Source organism: Aegilops tauschii, chromosome 6, assembly GCF_002575655.3.
Source record: "Aegilops tauschii subsp. strangulata cultivar AL8/78 chromosome 6, Aet v6.0, whole genome shotgun sequence".
Classification (NCBI taxonomy): domain Eukaryota; kingdom Viridiplantae; phylum Streptophyta; class Magnoliopsida; order Poales; family Poaceae; genus Aegilops; species Aegilops tauschii.
The window spans coordinates 69,106,598-69,121,611 of NC_053040.3; the positions used below are offsets into that span (position 1 = coordinate 69,106,598).

The window sequence follows — 15,014 nt, forward strand, 5'->3', positions numbered from 1 at the left end:
CCATCTCCTCCTCCTCGCGCAATTACAGCGCCGTCGCGCCGCCGGCCACGCCCAACCCCTCGCCATCCTCCCTTCCACCCCTACAACCTACGGTCTAAGCCTGGTAGGACCCTAGCTCCTACCAGTTTGCATTTTTCTCATTTTTACCCGTTGCAACGCACGGGCTTTTTGTTAGTATAATAATAAAGCACGGATTGACTTCATGGGTTCATCGTCACAATGCGCTTTCTTCCTATGTCATAATACGTTTCTTCTTGTCCGTCTTTTCTTGATTTCGATATTTTTCTTAATATCCGGGGTGGTACTATCTATTTCTTCAACGGTGCGTTTCTTTACCCAACGGCCATCGCTTTTGTCCCTAGAACTTCACTAAAAATTACCCACCATGCCATCCATGAGTTAAAAAAACGATTCGTTAAAAGATAATCGGAAAAAAAGCGAACGCACGCATCTTTCTATTTCCTCTGTTCCTCAACTGGAAGTGCCCATAGACCCCGATTCATCCTCCTGGCTCCTGCTCCACCCAGCGCCGCCACCCACTCCATCTCCGGCCGCCGGAGCTCATCCTCTCTCCCGGACGGGCGAACTGCTGCTCTCCTTATCTTTCCTACCCGTCTCCCCTGACACGCCCCCAACTCGCTCTTGCTGTAGCCCTAGCTCGCACCGCCACCGCACGCCCCGCCGATCCAATAATCGGAAACCACGCCCAGGAGCTCATCCTGTGCCGCTTCTGAACCGCCTGGTTGCCGTTGCACCGATTCCCCCATCCCTCTGCCATGCCTCTGCTATCACCGTGACTCCCGCTGGCGAGGCTCCGCTCACGCCGCTGCTTTCCTCGACGGCCCCTCCCCGCCACTGCAGCGCGATGGATATCGTTACCAACATGTTGACGAACTCCTTGATCAATCTATGATCCTGAAGGACTCGCTTGGCTACCAGATATATTGCAACATGGCTTTCTCTGTTCAATTGTTGTGGCTGTCTTTGTCTTCCTTCTAACGGAGGTGTCCTCACCTGAACTCCAAGGAAACCAAGTTACTTGGTGTGATGGAGACCAATACATCAAGTAGGAAAGATAAAACTATGAAACAACATGTTTCTGCTTTGTGTTTTCTGATTTGTTCACACACTGTTTAATAGTTCCCATGAAAAATGTTTACTGAAATCTTTGTAAGTTTGGACCAATGAATTGCTTTTGTTGGAAATCTTATGAATTCAAGCATATGTATTGGTAGTTTTTATCTCTATGCTTTTGCCTTCTGTACATGCTGACTTGCAAACAGCTCAACATAGTATTAGTAAATCATTTTATATTGTCAGTTATGCTTCTCTTTATATATAATACTATTCGAAGGACATCTGGCTGAGTTCTAATAAAAATCTTCAGGTTTGTATGATGGGATCGTCTTCAGAAAAGAAGATTTGTGTTGACTACTGACAAGGACAGCCACTATGATAGCTACTATTCGAAGCCCATGTTTCATTATGCAGTCATGCAGGTCACAAAGGTAATGACGTTATATTTGATTACTAATAAATGCAGGCAAGTAAAATAATGACGCTGGCATCATGTCTCTAGGCTAATGTAATCAGTTTCTTCGCACGATTGCTCATTGTCCAATTGATTGGTCAGAACAAATGTACAAGGCACTGCAGGTGGAGACTCCAAAACATTGATGTTTGTTCAAATTAGCCCAAGGAAACTCTCTGCTCGCTGAACTTTGCAAGCAGAGTGAGAGGTCAATTTCTGCAATTTATTGTCTAGATAGAAGGGACATGGGAGGTTGAGGTGAAACTGGTGAGCAGCAGCAGCGCTTCCTTGATTGCATGTACGACCGACAGGAGAAGGGAAAAGTGCAGGGAGCTTGGAGGTGAGATACCGTGGGTTTTGTTTCACATATTGCACTTTAATCAATGGACGATCATGAACTGTTATTCAATACTCTGCTAGACGTAACTATGAGAGGACTTGGGGTACAACCATCTTAATCGGACGCTCGATTGCCTTGGCTGCCCTCTCACAACTCTCTGGAGTTAGTTAACAATATGCTGCTGCTTTTTCTTGCCTTTGCTGCTGCTATGCTCTTTCTTGTGGTACTATCTAAGCTTTGTTTAACTGTCGCCACATTTTAGTCAATCGTGCATGCATGCAGGCCGGCATGGTATATGAATTTTTTTTCTGGATAACTAATTGTAGTACCATTGTAGGTTTATTTTACAAGGAAGAAAGGAGAGCAATGCTGTTTTAGTTGTTGTCAGTGACGAGTTGAGAGTTTTTATCCCAGCAATATTTGTACCAAGTTTTGCAAACTTACTTCCATCAAGTCATGCTGGACATGAACTCCACATGAATCACCCTCCTTTGCAACATAAAAAAGCATCGAGCCCCTCTACGGAAGCCACGCCTGAATTGCAAATTCTGGTGCGAAATTATCTCACTGGAAGGCTCCAATCTTGCCATTCTACCAACTTCGCTGGGACGCCGACCACCCACGCTTCACCTGAGGTACGCTGTTGTACATTCTGCACCACCGGGATCACATGCCAAGATAAAAGCGACATGTCTGTTATGTTTCATAATCTTTTTGAAATTAAAATTTGAAAAGAGCATGAGTTTTGATAGGATTTGGTATATCCTTCAGTTGCTTATTGTAACCTGTGCCTTCTGGTAGATTGATGTAGATAGAATCATACTGCTAATTTCCTGTAATTTCGTCATCTCAAAGTTGTTTATCCATTTGGTTGGCTGTAATCTGTTATACGCCTGACACATGATTGAGAATTAACTTCCCTGAAGATCTGGTTAACCTCAAACCTCTTTTCCAAATATTAATGAGCTGTTGTTTCTGGAAAATTTCATCAACGCTCCAGAAAAATGTATGATGTACCTTTACTTTGGAGCATTAGTATTTAAACTCCAGAATTGGACTATTAGTCTGCAAACTCCAGAAAGTTTCTGTGGTCCTCATACATACATCATGAAGTTGGTAACTATTGTGGCATTTACATTCAGATTCGACAGGAATAGAAACTGAACCTATTAAATAGTTATGTTAAGCTAGATGGGTTATAACTCTTTATGCTTTCATTTCCGAATTATTGTTTGAACAATCTGATGAGATGTTTAATGTCTATTTTTTATTGTGTTGCAGAAAATGAACCACAACGATGAATGAACCACTATTGAGGATTTTGATAATCGGCCTTTAAAAAATACATTCTGAATCATGTGTTTCCAATTCAGATAAACTGATAGATGGTGATGAAGATCCATCACCAACTATCTCAACATCATCTCCGGTTTCTGAAGTTCTGAAATGATTGGTCAGAACCAGATAGACACATAAACCTCCGTCACCAACCATCTCGACATTATCTCTGTTTTGTGAATTGATGAATAAAGGAAAAGTTTCATTAGATTCTAATCTGCACCTTGCTTAAATCCTACTCCCTCCGCCCCAAAATAAGTGCCATTGAGTTGGTACTTTTCTGAAATAATCTTCTCGAGATTTCATGCTAACATGTGGCTTCGTCAGTAGATTATGTCAGGAAATCAAAGTCAGTTTCCTCATTGTGGAATTACTTCTTATTTGCAACTGATTGGTGTTGGACCGGATTATACATGCTCCTCTATGTGCTCTACTTATGGAAAATTGTACATGGAAATACATAGATTGGAATTGAGATTTGGAGCAATTTGGTTGGTTTTGCTTTGTACTGATGCTGCCATTATTTGTGTGGTGATGCCATTATTGTACAGAGGAAAGGTACAGTGAGAGAGATGGATAGAAATTGCTAGCTATTTTTGTTGCAATTATTTGTTGTCGAAGCTTATTATTTATTTGTTGTTGTTGCAGTTGTTGTGATGGAAAGTTAACAATACTTTTTATTATTTCAAAGCAATGTCAGATTTAATAATTTGAACTAGACTGGACTACAGCATGTTCATGTAGACTCTGAACATGATTAACATGATCATGCAATTTTTAGTGACTAAAACAGGTTGCTGAGGTATTTTTACTCCCGTTGCAACGCACGGGCATTTGTGCTAGTGTGTTCTAATGGGCTGGCCCGGTACTGTATCCGCTTCAGCGAGAGATCCTTCTATGTACGGCTTATATGTTCCGGCGGGTGACCCACCATATACACGAAAGTGGGTATGATTTGCCAAAGATTTATACTAACCTTTATACGTTTAGTGGGTTGCCTCCATTAACCCAAAAGGAATTTAAAAAATTTCTCCATTATTAGATTTGACAACCAAACAGATAATTCTAGATGGTTGCTGACAAGTGATAGAGAAATTTTTATCGTGTTTGACAGGGCACACACACAAACAGTCGTGGAATTAGGATCATGCATTCTATAATGGTTGGACAACCAGTTCTGACCATGGGAATTGCATAACCGAATATTTCCACACACCTGAAGTCAACCGAGTAATGATTATTCTTGGTGTGGACTGGATATTACATGATGATAAATCCAATAAATTGTATACTAAGGCATACTGTAGTCTAGTGATGGAAGGGGGCTGATGCCTATTCTTTTTTTAACTACTGACTTGGCTTGCGTACCGAGCGATCCACACACCTGAACCATCTCCAAACCTGTAGATGGAGCTGGGAGCTTTCATGTAGCAAGGCAAGGATAGAAGCATAGAGACCCTACTCCTCCTGAAGTTGCAAGCCAGATAAATATTGCATGCACATACTTTATTCTTGATGCCTCTCAAGCCCAGGTGGTTATAGCTAAATTGGAAGCAGGATCGTCAAGGGGACACTAGACTACGATCCACCGCGACGATCGAGCTTTGTATATTAGTACTCTGTCCTAGGGATGCATGCTACCAATAGAACATCATACAACCCACCTAGTCTCTTTTATCTTTTTATTTCAATCACAAGAGCTCTCTCCTACAATGCGTATGTACTAGGACAGAGTATATATAAGCAACAAATAGGTAATTAATGACTAGTGTGAATTGGATATTGCTTTGGCTGCTAGTACTACTCTCTTTTCTTTGTACTTTATGTGAGTCGACATGCTTTGTTTTGAAATCATAAAATAAATTATTTGTGATCCGTTTGCAGTCTCTGCATGGAGAGATCGAAAGCAGTAAATATTCCTTGAAACCAGGTACAACAATAGTTGGCAGAAATGTCATTTTTTATGGGAAATTTTACGGTGCATTATAATACACCAGAGCACATGTATTTTATGGGCGATCTAACGGATGAGAATAACTGGGCCTTTTTGAGCCCAAGGGTATTTTCGACCTAATTTTTTTTAAACTTTAATCGGCCCAATTAGGTCCAGGGGTATTCTCGTCCTAAAATTTTCAATTAAATTAATTGCATTAATAAAGCACTTCATTATAGAGGTCCAATCATCGTGCGTACTCTTTTAAATTTCGGTTCGAGCGGTTCGTCCTCTCTCCTCCTCTCGAGCCCTAACCTCGGGCCCCCTCGATCGCCGCCGATCGCCTCCGGCACCCTCGATCGCCGCCAATCGCCCCCGGCGCCCTCGATCGGCGCCGATCGCACTCGCCGTGTCTACCCCTCCTGCTCCTACTCCCCCTCACTCCCTCCATCGCAAGTCACCCCAGTCGGGTCACGGCGCCAGATCTTCCGCCGAGCCACTAATCCACTCCTTCCCCGAGCGGACGCCACCTTCCCCGACCCGAGAGGCCACATCATCCTCATCGACGTGCATCAACTTTTTCACGCCGGATCTTCGCTGTAAGTGCCTAGCCCTCTCAAATCTTTTCTGGTCACTTGTGCATATAGTACCAATAGGGGTGGGATTTCATTCGGGTTTAGGATATGTCATGTGAGGTTTAGGGTTTATCGTTTCAGAAAGTTGTGACGAGATTTCGATCGGATTTTGTTAGGGTTTAGGATATGTCATGTGAGGTTTAGGGTTTATGTTTTCAGAAAGTTCTGACGAGATTACGATTGAAAGGAAGTGTAAGTTAGATGTAGCTAGGACATATTGAAGGACTTAGTTAGGGTTTTGTGGCATGAGAAAGTTGTCAGCAGATTTGGATTCAAAGAAAGTTATTTTGGATTTAGTTAGGAGATACATTTGAATTGAGTTTCGAGATATTTTGGATTTAGTTAGGAGATAATTAATTTTGTATGGAGTTTGGACTTATTTTGGATTTAGTTAGGAGATAATTTGGATTTAGTTAGGAGATACTTTTGGATTTAGTTAGGAGATAATTTGGATTTAGTTAGGAGATAATTTTGAATGGAGTTTGGAGATAATTGATCTATCAGGGTGGATCTATCAGGGCATTTGAAGGACTCGTGGACTTTGGATTTAGTTAGGAGATCATCAGTTACAGCTACTACAATCAATTAAAAATTTCTGGATTTAGTCAGGGCATATTTACTTACAGATTTTGAAGGACTGAGTTAGTGCGTAATTTCGGTAACGTATGCTATCCATCCGTAACATTGACTATCTGCTTTCGCTGGTAGCATAACGACATGGATGATAAAGGCAACGATGGCAAAAACTTGGGTGATACAGGCACGGATGACAAGGACATGGGTCATAGAGGCAACGAAGGCAAAGGCATGGATGATAAGGATAATGAGGATGCAGGCAAGGATGGCATAGACATGGATGATGTACATATGCAAGGTAAAGGAATTGATAATAAAGGCATGGCTGGTTCAGACCTGAATGAGTGTATGGAATACTTAGAGATTGTGAAGAAGACTTTCAGGACTGAGGAAGAAGCCTACATGTTCTACGTAGGCTATGCGAGAAAAAAAGGGTTTGGTGTTAGAAAGGATGATCTGAAGTACAGGGGTCTGGGTCCGAAACAAAATGCATACAGAAGGACATACAAGTGCTGCAAACAAGGATGGCGGGCCCTTAAGCACTTTAACAGAGCTGAAAGGAAAAGAACACCGAGGTGTCTTTCTCGGTGTGGGTGTCCCGCTCTTTTTCAGGTTGAGCTACAAGATAGCAGTGGCCTCTGGTTCGTCAAGAATTTTGTGGACAAGCATAACCATCTGTTTGACCCTGCTGACCTGACTCCCTACTTATCGGCTCATCGTAGAATGACTGATGCACAAAAGGCCAATGTCATCGAGTATGCTGTCGGTGGACTTCGAACACATCAGATTATGAATGTAATGGAGAAGAATGCCGGAGGTCCCGACAAACTTGGATTTATAGATCGAGACCTATACAACCATGTTTCAATCCAGAAGAAGCGCAAGATAGAAGGCAGTGACGCTAGATATTTGCTCACCTATATGATTGCACAGAAAAAAGCAGACCCAGAATTCTTTTTCAAATACACAAAAGACAGCGAAGGCCATTTGAGGAACATATTCTGGGCTGACTCACAATCCCGCATTGACTATGTTGCCTTTGGTGGTGTCGTGGTGTTCGACAGTACATATCGGTCTAACAAGTACAGGCTTCCGTTTGTTCCATTTGTTGGTCTGAACCATCACCGCAGCACAGTTTTGTTTGGGGTCGGTCTAGTGTCAGCCGAGACAGTTGCATCATACCAGTGGCTTCTTCATGTATTTTTGGAGGCAATGTCCCAGACGGCACCAATTTCAGCAATCACCGATGGGGACGGTGCAATGGCTAAAGCAATAGCTACTGTCTGGACCGGAACAGATCATCGTTTGTGCACGTGGCATATCGAGGAGAATATGGTGATGCACCTCCGCAAGAAAAAGCTTCAGGAATTTAGGGAATTCATTTACCGTCGTTGGGATGGTGATGAGTTTGAGAAAAGATGGGAGGCTTATAAGGTTTGGTTCAAAATAAAACCAACAGGCAAGAGGTCGTCATGGGTTAACAGGATGTACGAGCTGCGACACAAATGGGCTGCTGCGTACACAAAGGGTAGATATTTCCTAGGCATGATGAGTAATCAGAGGAGTGAGTCTCTCAACTCAAGGCTTCATGTGCACCTGAACAGGAAGATGCAGCTTGTTGATTTGTTGCAGCATGTTGAGCACTGTGTATCCATAATGCGTAAGAATGAAGCAGCATTAGACGCAGTAGCGACACATACGATACCCTTCACTAAGCTGAATGCACACCCCCTGGAGATTGCTGCCTCTTATATTTATACAACTGTGATGTTTCCACGGGTAAAACGTCAGATTGTCGAAGGAACAAATTGGCAGGTCACAGACCGGGTAGCGTGTGATGGTTTGGTCGTGTTTGGAGTTTTGCGCAAAGCCCCATATGATAAAGTCCCATATGGCAGGGATGCTAGAGAATTGCAAGGTAAGGAAGGTAAGTATGCTGAGGACTTGCATGCAAAAAAATTGGATGCTGAGGATCCCAATGACTTGGAAGGTAAGGATGCTGAGGACTTGCATGCAAAAAACTTGGATGTTGAGGATCCCAATGACTTGGAAGGTAAGGATGCTGCGGACTTGCATGCAAAAAACTTGGATGCTGAGGATCCCAATGACTTGGAAGGTAAGGATGCTGAGGACTTGCATGCAAAAAACTTGGATGTTGAGGATCCCAATGACTTGGAAGGTAAGGATGCTGAGGACTTGCATGCAAAAAACTTGGATGCTGAGGATCCCAATGACTTGGAAGGCAAGGATGGTGTGGACTTGCATGCCAAAAACCTGGATGCTAAGGATCCCAATCACTTGGAAGGTAAGGACAGTGAGGAGTTGGATACAAAAAAGTTGGATGCACAAGGCGTGGATGCGAAGCCTGTGGATTTTATATATCACGTGACTTGTCTGTTTACAGGAGCAAGACTGGATGATGCAGCTTGTAAATGTAAAAAGTTGGAAAGTCAGGATTACCCATGCGCACATATATTCTGCGTTCTAGATCATATTGGTGTACGCACATTTCCAAAAAAAATTGTCAAGAAAAGATGGACAATGCATGTCAAGCCAGCGTTCCCTTCTTCGAGGACTGCGAATACTCATGTATGGTCTGATCACATGAATAAGTATCATGAACTACGCAACATGGCTAGTGACGCTCTATTCACAGCGCAGCTAGCGATTCACAGTCAGAACAGGTGATGGAGCTCCTCCGGAGTATATTGGTTGATGGAGAAAAAACTAATTTGGATGAAGGCCATAAATCGTTTGTTCCTTTGCCGGCATACTTCTCTGCTGCTCGCGAATGCTGCACTGATGACGTGGAAAATCCAATCAAAATAGTTCCAAAAGGGAGACCAACTACCGAAGAATCGAACAAGAGGATTAAATCCAGGCGCGAGCGGATGAGAGGGAAAAAAAGCAACGAAGTTAGTGCACATGTTTATCTCATTGTTCATTTCCATACATGCTTACAATGTTAATATGTTCTCTCTTTTTCTTCAATTTACTCAGGAACAAATCGGGGAAATCAAAGGTCACAAGGAGGAAGAAGCGAAAAGAGAAAGACTCAGAGACAGAAGAAGACACATATTCAGATATAGAAGAAGAGGAAGATTCAAAAAAAGCAACGAAGTTAGTGCACATGTTAATCTCATTGTTCATTTCCATACATGCTTACAGTGTTAATATGTTCTATCGGAGAGTGTTCACATGTTTTTCTTCAATTTACGCAGGAAAAAATCGGGGAAATCAAATAGCACAAGGAGGAAGAAGCAAAAAGAAGAGACAGAGGCAGATACAGAAGAAGAGACAGAGGCAGATACAGAAGAAGAGACAGAGGCAGATACAGAAGAAGAGACAGAGGTAGATACAGAAGAAGAGGAAGATTTAGGTACAGAAGAAGAGGAAGATTCAGATGCAGAAGAAGAGGGAGATTCAGATGCAGAAGAAGAGGGAGATTCAGATGAGGAAGAAGAGGAAGATTCAGATACAGAAGATGGTGGGCTGAGGAGGGCTAGAAAGAGACCATTGGAGGTTGTAGAAGAGGATTACGCAAAAACCAAACAAGTGGGCATTAGCACAATTGTGCGTACTTAAACATGTTTTCAAATGTTGGCTGCAGATTCATCCATTTCATTTTTTGCAGGAAACGCAAGGGCGCTCCAAATGTCAATGCTGGGAGGACGAAAAAGAACGATGACAAGGGTGCGCGAGGAAAACCAGTGAAGTTAGTGTCTGTACTTACATGTCCGCTCTAGAAGTCGGGTATTTGCTAGTACTGTGTTGACGTTTCTTAACTTTTCCAGGAAAGACTCTAGTAAGGGCGGTAAAGAACAGGCCAAAGGGGTGATGAAGACAAAAAGGCCTGCTAGGAATGTACCACAGGCTGAGCGAATAAGAGCTGTCAAGTTAGCTTCTGTAGCTATGAAGAGAAAATCAGTGAAGTTAGTGTTTTTTCTGTTATAGTGTACTGTACATGCTCAAATCTTCTTTGCTATCCTATTAACAAACGTTGTTTCATGCATGAAAGCTAAAGTGAAGTCGAGACAGTATGTTTAGATGCACAGGGTCAAGCAGAGAAAACAAAAGGATTTCTGGGGTCGAAAAATTGAGAACAAACTAAAGTAGACAGTTTTCCATGTTATGATCCACCTTGTTTCTGATGTATTAGACCTATTTGATGGACTGCCACTATTTTTCTGAATTCCTCGTTTGATTGGTACACCCTCATTTTATTATGGACGGATCGACATGGTAGGCTAGTTATGATTTATCAACATCGATGAAACAATGCATTTTTAGTGAAGTTGGTTTTCTGTATTTTTTTTCATTTTTTACATAATATATTGCTGAAATTTGTTCAAAGTGTAGTCAAATTTCATACTTGAAATATAAAATAGAAACCGAAAATTTATATATATAGGAAAATAGAACGTTAATAGGAACCTCGTTTTCAAATAACATTGAAAATCGTTTACTTTCGAATAGAAAATAAGCATACTGATATTTTAAAAATAGCATGCTCATTTGAAAAAAGCATGTTCAATTGAAAATAAAATAGAATGAATATGCTGATTTAAAAATAGTATGCTGATTTTAAAAATAGCATGTTGATTTTAAAAATAGCATGCTACATTTAAAATTATAATGCTCTTTCCAATATGGTACTTTTAAAATAACATGTTGATTTCAAAAATCACATGCTACTTTTAAAAATAGCATGGTACTTTTAAAAATATAATGCTCTTTTCAATATGCTACTTTTAAAATAGCATGTTGTTTTCAAAAATATCATGCTAATTTTAAAAATAGCATGCTTATTTTAAAAATATAATGCTCTTTTTAATATGCTACTTTTAAAATAGCATACTGATTTCAAAAATAGCATGCTGATTTAAAAAAAATCATGTTCTTTTGAATATGTTGTTTTTAAAAATAGCATGCTGATTTCAAAATAACAGCCTCATTCTAAAAATATAACGCTGCTTTTAAAAATATAACACTGTTTTTAAAAATATAACGCTGTTTTTAAACTGATTAAAAAAATTACATGCTTTTTGAAATATGCTGTTTTGAAAGCAACGTGCTGATTTTGAAAACATCATTTTTTTAATTACGCTTTTTAAAAGATAGCATGTTTTTTAGTATATACTGTTTTTTGAATTAAAAAAATATCTTTTTGAAAATAGCATGCCATCTCGAAAGTAACAGAAACATCATTTTTTGCATTGCATTTCGACCCGCAAGTTTTTGTTTTGCATTGCATTTTTTGTGCGACACACATACAAACCGTATTTTCAAAATAACTCGTACTAGCCAACACAAAAACCTCGTTCAAAAATGAAAGTAGTGTCTAATCCATTTGAAACCCGGTTAGATTTGATTCTAAAAATACTAGCATCACTGTGGCAAAAAAAAGAAATATAATTGCAGTCCATAAAGATAATTATATCAAGGAGGGTACCAAGGTGCGTTATATATATAGACTTGCATAGCAACGCCACATAGGGTTCATACTACCACCAAGTTACTGCCAAGTTCCACTTACTGGACGATCTTCATATCCAGTCGGACCCAAAAGTTATACCACCAAAGTACCAGTTACTACCAAGTACCAATTACTACTAAGTTGCACTTACTGGACCCAAAAGCTAATACTACCAGCTTACTGGCTAGTACCTACAGATTATAAAACTAGCGTCAAACTACTGCCATGGGTCAACGAATCCTCATGCCACTAACCATGTTCACCCTAAGCCCACCTCCACTCCTTTCCATGAACCTGAAGATAGCCATTTGATCTTCTTTCATTCTGGCGCCCTCAACGACTTCTCTCCAGTTCTTCGTCATGATCGCACGCCCGTCCTTCTTGCCCATCTTGAACAAGACCTTTTTATTACCTTCAAAATGTTCATTGGTGACACGCACAACCATGGGCTTTCGCAGATAATCTTTGAGGTAGGCCTGACTGTAATCCTTTGAGAAGCACTGATTGCATAGGGAAATAAATAATATTACATAAAAAATGAAGTATGATTTGCACACAAAAAGTAAGTATGATTTGCACAACCACGCCCGTCCTCCTCTCTGTCTCTACATCATGGCATTTTCACTAGTCAAGTATGATTTGCAAAAAGAAAAGTCCAAGTGTTTACCATCTTGCTCTTCCCTCTGATGACTGCCGAGCGAGTGACGGTGCTGACATAGTATGGTATGGGAGGTTGGCACTGCTTTACTATGGATTTGAGACAGTCCCACCGATCCTCGTTTAGCGATACATGGTTGCCGTAGAAGATGCGATCCTCAAAAGTTCCTTTTCTCACAAGGTATCCCGGACCTGTATAAAAAAAATTAAGATGACAGAGTAGTAAATAATTTCATACGTAAGATCTAGAGCATCAGCACTGGTTTAATGATCAATGCCTACTCCAATGATCAAGAAATGAAGGACATAGATAACCCAATCACATCCACCCAGCAATATCTCGTAGAAACATGGGCAAATTGAATATTTGATTTATTTAAACTAACAACTAAACACTGCTCTATGTAAGCTCTAGTTCAGTCAATGTTGATTTGGAAGGTCATCTAGAACCCAAACAGAGTAATGTGTGGTAATCAAGTGTCACTCAAACATCAACTTTCGATATTTCACGGTTCATTTAATATCTGATCAGCCAAATAGAACTTTACCCCGTAGTGCCAAGATAGGATCGTGGTCCACATCTCCGTCTCCATTAGAACTATCATCAGTGTCATAGTCGCTAGAGGTGTCGTCATCACCGCTATAGCCGTCACTCCCACGTGAAGTGCCATCTGAAGCATCATCTGAGGTGGTCCGGTGATCACTCTCTTCACTGTTGATGAGGATGGTTTCCCTTGCCATTCAAACCTGTTGCATGCATTGCAATGAACAAATGTTAGTTATTGATATATGAAATCAGTCTTCCATTAGGACTTGTTAGCACCATATACAATGTGAATAATCTTTTCGCATACTTCTTGCTAAGTACGTAGTTCATGTATAAACATCTACACGAAAAAGCTAGTCGACAACTATTCGCACGACTAGTCAAGACTAGTGGTTAGACTCATAATCATTGGGCAGACATAACCAATTAGGATATTTCAAGGTTACAATTTTGTGAGCTGGACAAGAAAACTTGGTAACCAACCAATTAGTAGCCATGTAAAAATGAACCATGATTGACTGCTCTCATCGAGCAATACGTGAAACTATAACTGATCTACCTTTGATCACTGCAAATTTCCTGATGGGCTGTTGTGTGGTACCATCAGGTAATAAATATAAAGTCTTTAAATTGTCCCAACAAAACAAATAATGCATTTGCTGCTGTACATAACATTTTTAGAGGTAGCTGTGGAGGTTAATTTTCCAATTTCTAGTGAGAATAAGGACATGATAGAATCTCTCAAGCAAGATGACAGCATAGTGAAGGCTATGAGAACGAGCAAGGTATGCTGACCAATAGTCACCCTTTTGTATACTTGCTATTTATTTACTCATTACTACCCATACCAACAAGTAAAATCATGATTATGAAGTATAACGGCAGAAAATCCAACAGTGAGGAATTTGTTGCAATGTGTACTACTAGCTCACAGGAAATTTTCATTGACCCCAACAAGCCCATACCATATCTGGAGATAGGCTGACATAATTCAAGTAAGCAGTAACAACAATCAGCAAAAATATGCACCAACTAAAAATATTACATGTGTGCACATATCATCAAAAACATGCACCAATCAAGAGCAATCTATACTTGACAAATCCTTCAAAATATGCACTAATGATCATACTACCATCGAGTAATACATGAAACTATAACTGATCCTCATTCCATCATTACAAATTTCCTCATGGACTGCTTGTGTGCTCGCCTTTTTAGTTTTGAATAACTAAGCATCAGCAAATACATATACACAGTCTTCAAACTATCCCAACAAACCAAAACATGTGTATGCTCCTGTGAATATACTTTTTCTATATCTAGCAGTGGGGGGCCATTTTCCAGGGGAAAAAAGTACTTCATAGCATCTGTCAAGCAAGATGATAGCATAGTGAAGGCTATGTCGACGAGCAAGGTATGCTGGCCAACACCCACCTTTTTCTCTTACTTGCACGAAAGTGTTTACCCATTACTACCCATACGAACAAGTAAAACCATGATTACGCAGTACATTGTCAGATTATCTTGTTGTAAAATTACTTGTTGCAATATGACCAACTAGTTGACAGTAAATCTACGAATACCCGAAACATGCACACAAGCAAGTGTCAGATTTTAACTTGGGCGGTGCTGCTAGATCGCAAAATTAAGGTAAGATCGACATTCGAAGGGCAGGGAAGATCAATCTTACCTGCGAAGTGGTACCATATGGGGCTGGAGTAGACTTGTTCGAAGCTGGCACCACCGGAGCTTCGGGCGGCGCGACCAGGATTAGGGAGAAGAGGTGTCGTTGTCGGACCTTGCTGTCGACGAAGCAGTGGAGAATCATGGCCGGAGCAGGGGGGAGTGGGTGGCCTCGCGGATCCGGCCGATTTGACGACGACGGGGGCAGCCAAGGTGATGACTTGGCAAACCCTAGCTGTCGCCCTAAGCGTCGCCTCTCTATCTCTGCAAAGAACGAAGTGTGGTGGGATTGGGA

General features: G+C 40.9%; 1 long non-coding RNA gene across 4 annotated transcripts; it reads left to right on the forward strand.

Moving 5' to 3' along the window:
* The first annotated feature begins 485 nt into the window (after positions 1–485).
* Positions 486–3,814, forward strand: LOC109736496 (uncharacterized). Of its 4 annotated transcripts, none has more exons than XR_005759368.2 (5): positions 486–1,066; positions 1,388–1,508; positions 1,580–1,871; positions 2,209–2,506; positions 3,153–3,814. It is a non-coding gene; the product is annotated as an uncharacterized lncRNA (long non-coding RNA). The 4 variants fall into 4 exon arrangements; XR_005759371.2 differs by having other exon boundaries at positions 1,634–1,871; XR_005759367.2 differs by having other exon boundaries at positions 486–1,508.
* Positions 3,815–15,014: the final 11,200 nt, after the last annotated feature.